Source organism: Anolis carolinensis, chromosome 1 (assembly GCF_035594765.1).
Source record: "Anolis carolinensis isolate JA03-04 chromosome 1, rAnoCar3.1.pri, whole genome shotgun sequence".
Classification (NCBI taxonomy): Eukaryota; Metazoa; Chordata; class Lepidosauria; order Squamata; family Dactyloidae; genus Anolis; species Anolis carolinensis.
This window is the reverse complement of record NC_085841.1, coordinates 248,890,681-248,899,839: the sequence shown is the minus strand read 5'-3', so window position 1 is coordinate 248,899,839 and position 9,159 is coordinate 248,890,681. Positions and strand designations below refer to the sequence as shown.

Below are 9,159 nucleotides of genomic sequence, written 5' to 3'. Positions count from 1 at the left end.
TTTGGTTTTCAATCTGCTGACCTTAAATAGCTTGCCATCTGTCTGATACATTATTTCCACTCTGGTGGGAAGCTTCACATCAACAAGATGAAGTATCATAGTGATGAAGATGGAAAATAAGGTTGGGCCAATAACACATCCCTGCTTGACACCTGATTCCACCTTAAATGGGTCACTTTGGGAGCCGTTGCTGTCCAGGACTGTTGCCATCCTCAGCCTATCCTGATCTGCAGTTTTCAATATGATCATACTGCAAGTCTTATCTGGCACAACCTGGGGATCACAACCGGATACAACGAAGACATCTGCCCTTGCACTTTGCTACTCTGCTGAATACACATGCTAAGTGTGGGATACATTTCACCATGTTAAAACAATGGACGTAGTTCTTAATGAGACTTGCCGCATATCACAGGAGGTCTACGCCCCTCACTGCTGTAGAAATTATACTGCTTAGCCAGCATTGCACCATCTGACAACCTCTGGGAAGTAGCAGCCAGCAATGAAAGGACCAAAATATTGACATCTCCATCCCATCCTCTGTTGGGATATCAGCCAGCAAGCTAGCGTCTTAAATCAAGAAATAGTTTTCTAAGATCTACTCACAGGAACACCTCAGCAAGTGAGAGTCCAAAAGTGGCAGGTTAAAACCCAAAACCTCAATCAGTGGCTGACGCCGGATGGGAGACTCCCTCCTGGGCACACAGAAGACTGGACGACTTGGAAGGCGCTGAACAGACTGTGATCTGGCACCACAAGATGCAGAGCCAACCTTAAGAAATGGGGCCACAAAGTGGAGTCCACAACATGCGACTGTGGAGAAGAGCAAACCAAAGACCACCTACTATAATGCAGCCTGAGCCCTGCCACATGCACAATGGAGGACCTTCTTATAGCAACACCAGAGGCACTCCAAGTGACCAGCTACTGGTCAAAAGACATTTAGTATCATGCCAAGTTTTAAATGTTTTTTGTGGGTTTTTATACACTATAAATTCACTTCTGACACAATAAATAAATAAATATCATTACTTTTAAAAATCCTGCTCTGTAATTTTCAATTAATGAATGTATTATTATTCTTGTTGTATTCTTGTGAGCCACTTTGGATTTTGATTTAGAGAGGAAAGGAGAGTACAAATAAGTGTTCGACTTGTGATTTTGTGAGACAAAATCCGGCATATCTATTTTGTTTGCTGTGTCATACTAATAATAATAATAATAATAATAATAATAATAATAATAATAATCTGGGATCTGCACGCATCATCCGAAAATACATCACACAGTCCTAGACACTTGGGAAGTGTTCGACTTGTGATTTTGTGATACAAAATCCAGCATATCTATCTTGTTTGCTGTGTCATACAATAATAATAATAATAATAATAATAATAATAATAATAATAATAATAACCACCACCAATTTGGGCTTGTCCTGTTCTGTAATTTTCAGTATTGCTATAAATCATGATTTAGCAACAGGTTCCAACCAACTTCAGCCTATCCTGCTCAGTATTATAATAATAATAATTGTGCTTTGTAATGTTACATTTATTAATTGTTGTTGTTGTCACATTGTTTTTAAGGTTGCGACCCACTTTGGGTCGCAACCCAGTGAGGAAAGTGGTTGCTGGGTTGCTGTGAGTTTTCCGGGCAAGTATGGCCATGTTCCATAAGCATTCTCTCCTGACATTTCGCCCACATCTATGGTAGGCATCCTTAGAGGTTGTAAGGTCTGTTAGAAACTAGGCAAGCGGGGTTTATATATCTGTGGAAGGTTCAGGGTGGGAGAAAGAACTCTTGTCAGTTGGGGCAAGTGTGAATGTTGAAATTTGATGAGCACTGAATGACCTTGCAGCTTCAAGGCCTGGCTGCTTCCTGCCTGGGGTAAAATCCTTTGTTGGGAGGTGTTAACTGGCCCTGATTGTTTCTGGTTTGGAATTCCCTTGTTTTCCAGTGGTTGCTGCTTACTACTGCTGAGGATGGTAATAATCCCTCATTCATCCTCTGTGCAGACTCAGCAGGTGCCTCCCCGCCACGCGCCCAACTGCCTTTGCTGAGAGAGACGCCAAGCCCCGCCCCTTTATCTGCTGCTGCCGGTTTTTTTTTGTTTTTTCTCCCCCCCCCCCCCCCAAAGTTAACCAATCAGCGCGGCTCCCCTCGCGGGCGCGCGCTCCCCTCACCGAGGGTTGCCGTGGCGACGGGCTAAACCAGCGGCCCTCCGCCTGCCTCAAAGCCGCTCCAGAAGGAGAAGGAGAAGCAGCAGCAGGAGGAGGCGAGGCTGCTTGGATCCAACATGCGAGGCCAGGCCGAAGGAGCCGGGCATCGCCACGACGGGACGCGGCGGAGGGATGTCCCAGGTAAATGGGTCCTGAGGAACAAACGCAGCGGGCTAGACTAGAAAGGCCGCGAAGGGGGTGTCTCGTTGGCAAAGGGAAGAGAGCGCCTATTGTACTGCACTGTGTGGGGTAATGGGGTTCTCTTTCCCCCCGCTCCTGAGGGGAGTTGTTGTCATGTTTATGGTGAGTGCCTTCCTTTGTGTGAGCGGCGTGCAATCGATATCGTGCTCCCCCCTTCCCCCCCCCCCTCTATTTTTGCGCCAACTGAGAAAACCGTGAAAGTTGGTTGCAGCCAGGCTTTAAAGCTGCAAGGCCATTCAGTGCTCATCAAAGTGGCCAGTTTCAACATTCACACTTGCCCCAACAGACAAGAGTTCTTTCTCCCACCCTGGACCTTCCACAGATATACAAACCCCACTTGCCTGGTTTCCAACAGATGTCACAACCTCTGAGGATGCCTGCCATAGATGTGGGCGAAACGTCAGGAGGAAATGCTTCTGAAACATGGCCATACAGCCCGGAAAACTCACAGCTACCCAGGCTGAAAGTTTCCCATTTTTCTATTATTTATATGCAGAAACATTACAGGTGGTGCTGGAGCACAGAAGGAGCTGAACTAGGTTCCCCATTTTTCTATTTTTAATATATGTGTGCATATATGTACAGAGAGAGAGAACAGGGGTATCAAACTCATTCCCATTGAGGGCCCCTTCATCCTTATTGTTGCCTGCAAAGTGCCCTTGATTCCATAGATACAGAGGGCCAACTATAATGTTTGTTTACACATTGGTCAGTACTCTTTAGTTTTTACCACGTTTGAGTCCCCAGATGTTATTAATTGATAACTCCCATCACTTTTGATTATCCACCACATGGACTGGGGACAATGGGAATTGCAGCCTACCTGCACTTGTGGCTCTGAGGGTGGGGAAAGGATGAAGGACATTTTAAAGCCAGGCATCATATCCACACGCCATGTATCTCAATTCAGACACCACTGTCCTGACTAAACAGAACAAGAGCAGCCTTCCAGATTTTACTGTATCACAACTCCCATCAGCTCCAGTCATTATGTCTAATGATGAGGAATATAGGAGTTGTAGTCCAGTATCTGGAGGGCCACATAAAATGACATGGCGGGCTGGATTTGTCCCGCGGGGCTTGAGTTCAACACATGTGTTATATATAGAGAGAGTGAGAGAGAATAAGGTAAAGGTTTTCCCCTGACGTTAAGTCTAGTCGTGTCCGACTCTGGAGTTGGTGTTCATCTCTGTTTTTAAGCTGAAGAGCCGGCATTGTCTGTAGACAGCTCCAAGATCATGTGGCTGGCTTGACTGCATGGAGCACCATTACCTTTCTGCTGGAGAGATACCTATTGATCTACTCACATTTGCATGTTTTTGAACTGCTAGGTTGGCAGAAGCTGGGGCTAACAGTGGGAGCTTATCCCGCTCCCTAGATTCGAACCGCAGACCTTTCGGTCAGCAAGTTCAGTAGCTCAGCGGTTTAACCCGCTGTGCCATTGGGGGCCATGAAAAAGAGCATATATAGAGAGAGAGAGGGAGAGAGAGAGGGAGAGAGAGACAGTATACGTGTATATATAGAGAGTTAGCATACGTGTTTCATTTTACACATTGTGATATATATCACCTTTCAAAGGTTTGTATGATTCAGTTCTAAAAGGCAGAGGAGGAGATGTGTAAAAGCTGCTTGGTGCAAATCAGAAATATAAAATGTCACTCCAAATTGCTCTGGAAAGAAGTCTCTGGAGAGTTGTAGCTCTCCATGGTGGTCTATGGGACTGCAGCCCATTCCTTTAAGGTAAAAGGAGCACCATGTAAAATATAACAGGGAGGCACCTGATGACTGAAGACACCTCACCAGCTGTCATTTGGAAATCCTAGTGTCTCCTTTTCCACTCAGTGTTTCCAGTTAACTCCACCATGATTTAAGAATGAGCTAAAGGAAAGAAGACAGAGCTGCCTTGCGTAGACTAAGCGTTTCATGCTCAGTTGAGAAATCTGCTTTAGCGATACAGTACTTCTAAAAATGTTTCTTTCCCTTTTGCTTGTACAAGTCTTGTGTCCTTTTCTTCTTAATCTGTTTGAGCATTTCTTGGGGTCTCAACCTTTCAAAAGATGTGCTTTAGCATTCCTCCCCATATGTGTATGTATGTATGTGTGTGTGTGTGTGTGTGTGTGTGTATGGGTGGTAGAATACAAAAGCACATATTACAACATTTAGTTTTATATATAACATACACACACACACATATATATATATATGAAATGCTAAAACACTTATTATAACACTCAGTGATGAATATATATCTATCCCTCTATACACACATTTACACACATTCACACACAAAGAGGTAAAATGCTAAAATACATATTAAGGCACTCAGCGATATGTGGAGGAATGCAAGTGCATATATCTCTCTGTGTATGGGAGGTTTAATGATACAGCACTTATTACAACAGTGATGACATTCCCACAAAATTAGCATAGATAGATAGTAGCCAATTTTGTGGAGATTTTATCACTGTTGTAATAAGAAGGTGGTTTCGTGGAAGTTTCCAGTATTTCAGATAATACCTTTGTAAGGAAAGGCAGCTGAAACTGATAGCTTTTCCAGCCACTCTGGCTATATACTGACCCATGCTCGAAAGCCTGTAGCAAAGGCTTTGCCACAAAGGCAAATGGCTGCATGGAGTGAAATGAAGAGCTGTGAGAGGTTAGTGAGCAGACCGTGCTTTTCCTTCTTTGCCTGTATTCTGGTACTGTACTTTGTTCCTCTTTGAAATTGAGAATGAAGAACATTTTTAATAAAAGAAAGATATCTTAGGGGTTTCCCCACTATCTCCTTTTGCTACAAAGTCTGTTACTTCACCTGCCAGACATCCAGTGAGGGCTGCATTCATATTGGATTGTCACATTGCAGAGGCAAGACCTTGTTTCTAAAATGTGTTAACTCATTTCCTAGCTGACTGGTTCTAGAGTTGTGCCTTTTATTCCTCTATTGTCCTCATGCCAATGGCAGTTTCTAACATTAATGGCAAATTAATGAGTACCTAGATCAAAACCTAGAGCTGAAATGACTACCAATGTGTGATGAATTTTCATTTCTATGCAAAAATTTGCATGCAAGTGTTTGTCTAAGTACATAATTATTCACACTGCATCTATCAGTATGAGAAGCACTATTCTTTTTGGATTTATTAAAATATGCATTTTCAGTTATTCTCTTGCTTGGCTGCATAAAGACTTAAGCATTGTGGTAGTTTGCAATCATTCATTGAGGCATTTGTAGCTCAGTGTCTGCAGTGGGCAAAAATGCTACACATTTGCAGAAGAGTGAAGCAAAAAAAAACCCCTGCATACATTTATGAATGATTGTTTCCCATGTAGCATAGCAGATTTTGTATTTTTAATAACTGATGTTTAAATAAGATAGAATGAAAAAGAAGAAAAGCTGAATAGCTACTCATCCTTTAATCAAGAGGATGTGACTCGTTTTTCGAAATCCTTTCAAAATTCTGATTCATAATGTATTTCCCCTCTCTGGGTGCTTTCTATACTCATGGACTTGAAATTCTGGAATGAGTTGGCAAGGTCATCTGTTTGAATTCACGTGGGCAGCTATTTCAGAGTATTATTTAAAAATATCAAGTATCAATATACTGTCAAAGCAAATCTATAAATAAGCAGCCAAGGCTAAATGTGACGCTTTTCATCTGTGAATGCATATCAAAACCTTTCATTGTAATTTTGTTTTTTACTTTATCAAGAGACTAAATATTTCCATAAAATAGGAGGTAATCTGTGATTGAGGAGACACAAATTAAAGTCTCATGTCAAAATTAGGACTTGTAGAATAGCTAGGGGAAATGTCTGGATTTTCATCCTTATGGTTTTTTTTGTTGGAGAGGACTAATGACGGAAAGGGTAGGAATGCTAACATGCCATACAATAAAAACATTAATAATACCCATGTTTTTCAGTTACGGTATCTGTTTTAATGTGTAAGAATTCATGGTGTAAGGTAGTGACAAGTTATGCTCTGCCATTTTCTTTACACTTTGGACTTCTAATGAATTCTGACTTTATTTTATGGAAGAGAACATAGTTACATGGTATTACACAGACTTTGTATGTAGACAGTCCCAGGTTAAATCCCTGACATTTTCACTGGGAAACAGAACAGGTAATGTGGAGTACCTCTCCCTAGGATCTTAAGTAGCCACTGCCAGTTATAGTATGCAGTATTGATCAAATAGAAAAACATAAGGTAGCCTCTTAGGTTCATTTGCTTATGATAAGTAATAGTATTCCTATTGTAGAGTAATTAGTCCTTGCAAGTTGTTTCTTTCCCATTTATACTAAGAATAAACATCGTATAAAGCTAAATTGTAATGCTTTTTACGTAGGATTATTATTTAGGAGGGGTGGGCTCTGAAGAACTGGATGCAGCTTTGCAGTTGTTCATGCTGCATATTTGAGATAACCGAGCCTATGTGTACTCGCTGCATTATTGTATCTCCTCTATCTCTTCTGCATAGAAGATGTGGGGAATATTTGTCTTGGAATGATATAAAAGACTGGAAGCTCACATTATATCATCTGTGTGCAAGGATGTGGTACCATTCTTCTGGGAAAGTGAACTGTGTTATGGACACATCTGTATGGATTCAATTATGTATTCTGCGTTTTTTGAGATTCTGGAACCTGAAGTTTTTTTAAATTACATGTTAGAGGTTTCCATATCATTTGAGTACCATGCTTAGATTCACTGGTTTTATTGTAGTGTCTTTATGACAAGGATGTTTACCATACAGATGGAATAGATGGTGTGCATACTGGGAGACATATGCTCATGTGGGAGTAACATGGAAAGAACCATAGTTGAGGAGGAAATGTTACTTTTGTAAAACCAATGTATTTACTTAAAGGTGGGAAGTGTATGTCATTTTTGAATGAAAACAAATGTAGAAAAGGTCAGAAAAAGACATTTTTCACTTGTGTGGTTTGCCTTAAGTACAGATTGACTACCTACTCTCTGCTTCAGATTCACCCATAGAGATAAAATCCACAATTTGCTTAAACTATGACAAATTTTTTTTTTCGGTGTACATATTTGGCATATATGTTTGTGTTAAAATGTATACAAGTATCTGAGGTATATATCTGAAAATGTAACATGTTAAAAACCCTAACAGAAAACATTTATATATTACCATATTTTAAAATTAATCAGGAAGCTATTGCTTGTTTCTATATTTCCTTGAGAATTTCTCCTTCCTCTTGGACATAATTGAATCTTCTTTCCCCTTCTCCTTCCATTTTACTTTTTTAAACACTGCCTGAGTCTCGGTTATGCTTTCCCAATCTGTAGGCCTCCAGATGTGAGGTCTACAGCAGATACCTGTAGACCAATGGTTTCAGCCTCTGGTCCTTCAGGTTGGGAAACACTGCTTCTAGACCACCCTTCATCTATCCTAGTATCCTTCAGATGTAGTGGAGTAGCAGGAAATTTCAGGAAACGGGTAGCAGGAAATTTTGGGATTTATATTTGCTCCAATTGATATACAGTATTGGGTGTTATCAAAGATTACTTCCTGCTAATGGAAAAGCTTCCCCTAGTACAGATGTGTTGGGAAGTTTTGCCCCTCCAGATGTTTTACAGTTAACTCCTACAGTCCCTGATCATTGACTATAGTGTCTGGGATTTCTGGAAAGCCAAAATGTCTGCACATTTAAAGGATTCTCACTTTTGTGCAAGATTAAGTGCTGAAGTTTAGCTGATGTTATAATTTTGTTTTATTCTGTTTTATGATATTGTGTACATATTTTAATGTGTTTCTATTTTACTAGCGTTGCTGTGGCTTATGGGAATAATTTGTTGACCAGGTGGAATAGCAGTGAATAAGCCTTGCAGCCTCAAAGCCTGGCCATTATCTTCCTATGCAAATCCTTGTTTGGTGAGCTGGAATACAATGGAATAGGCTTGCTGCTTGGAAGGCTGGGTACTTGCGTTCTAGGGGAATGGTTTTTTTGGCCAATTTGAATTGCACTGAATAGCCTCGCTGATTCAAAGCCTGGCCGCATTCTATATAGGGGCATCCTTCCTTGGGCAGGTTGAATGGGACGAAGTAGCCTCGTGGCTTCAAAACCTGATGGTTTTCTATCTAGGGGAAATCTTGGTTGGCCAGGTTGAATAGCAATGAATAGTCTCAGTGCAGAAAGTATGAATGCTGCAGTTAGCCACCTTGATTACCATTGAATGGCCTTGCAGCTTCAAAGCCAGTCTGCTTCCTGCCTGGGGGAATCCTTTGTTGGGAGGTGGTAGTTGGCCCTGGTTGTTTCCTTTCTGATTTCCCATTTTCAGAGTGTTGCTCTTTATTTACTGTCATGATTTTAGCAATTATATTGTTCTGTATTATTATACCATAATAATTTTAGATATTGTATTTATAATCTTATATGATCTGATTAGAACTGGATTATATGAGGCCCCTTCTACACAACTGTATAAAATCCACACTGAACTGTATTATATGGCAGTGTGGACTCAAGATAATCCAGTTCAAAGCAGATACTGTGGATTATCCTGCCTTCGCATTCTGGGTTATATAGGTGTGTGGTAGGGCCTTGAGTCTACACTGCCATATAACCCAGTTCAAATCAGATAATCTGTATTTTATAGGCAGTGGGAAAGAGTCCTAACCGAACCCTGGCTGTCCCTGGCTGGGGGTTGCTAGGAGATGAAGTGGGCGGAGCCTATCCTTCTAATTGGCAGCAAGGGGAAAAAACAGTT

General features: G+C 41.1%; 1 protein-coding gene across 5 annotated transcripts in view; it reads left to right on the top strand.

Moving 5' to 3' along the window:
- Positions 1-2,204: 2,204 nt before the first annotated feature.
- The window catches only part of LOC100560498 (myosin-M heavy chain), a 104,537-nt gene continuing 97,582 nt past the window's right edge, over positions 2,205-9,159 (top strand). For 4 of the 5 annotated variants that reach the window (XM_062967399.1, XM_003214898.4, XM_062967398.1 and 1 more), the window contains exon 1: positions 2,205-2,363. The gene's annotated coding sequence lies outside the window, so the exon portion shown is untranslated. The remainder of the gene's footprint in view (positions 2,364-9,159) is intronic. The other variant, XM_062967400.1, reaches the window with a different exon arrangement.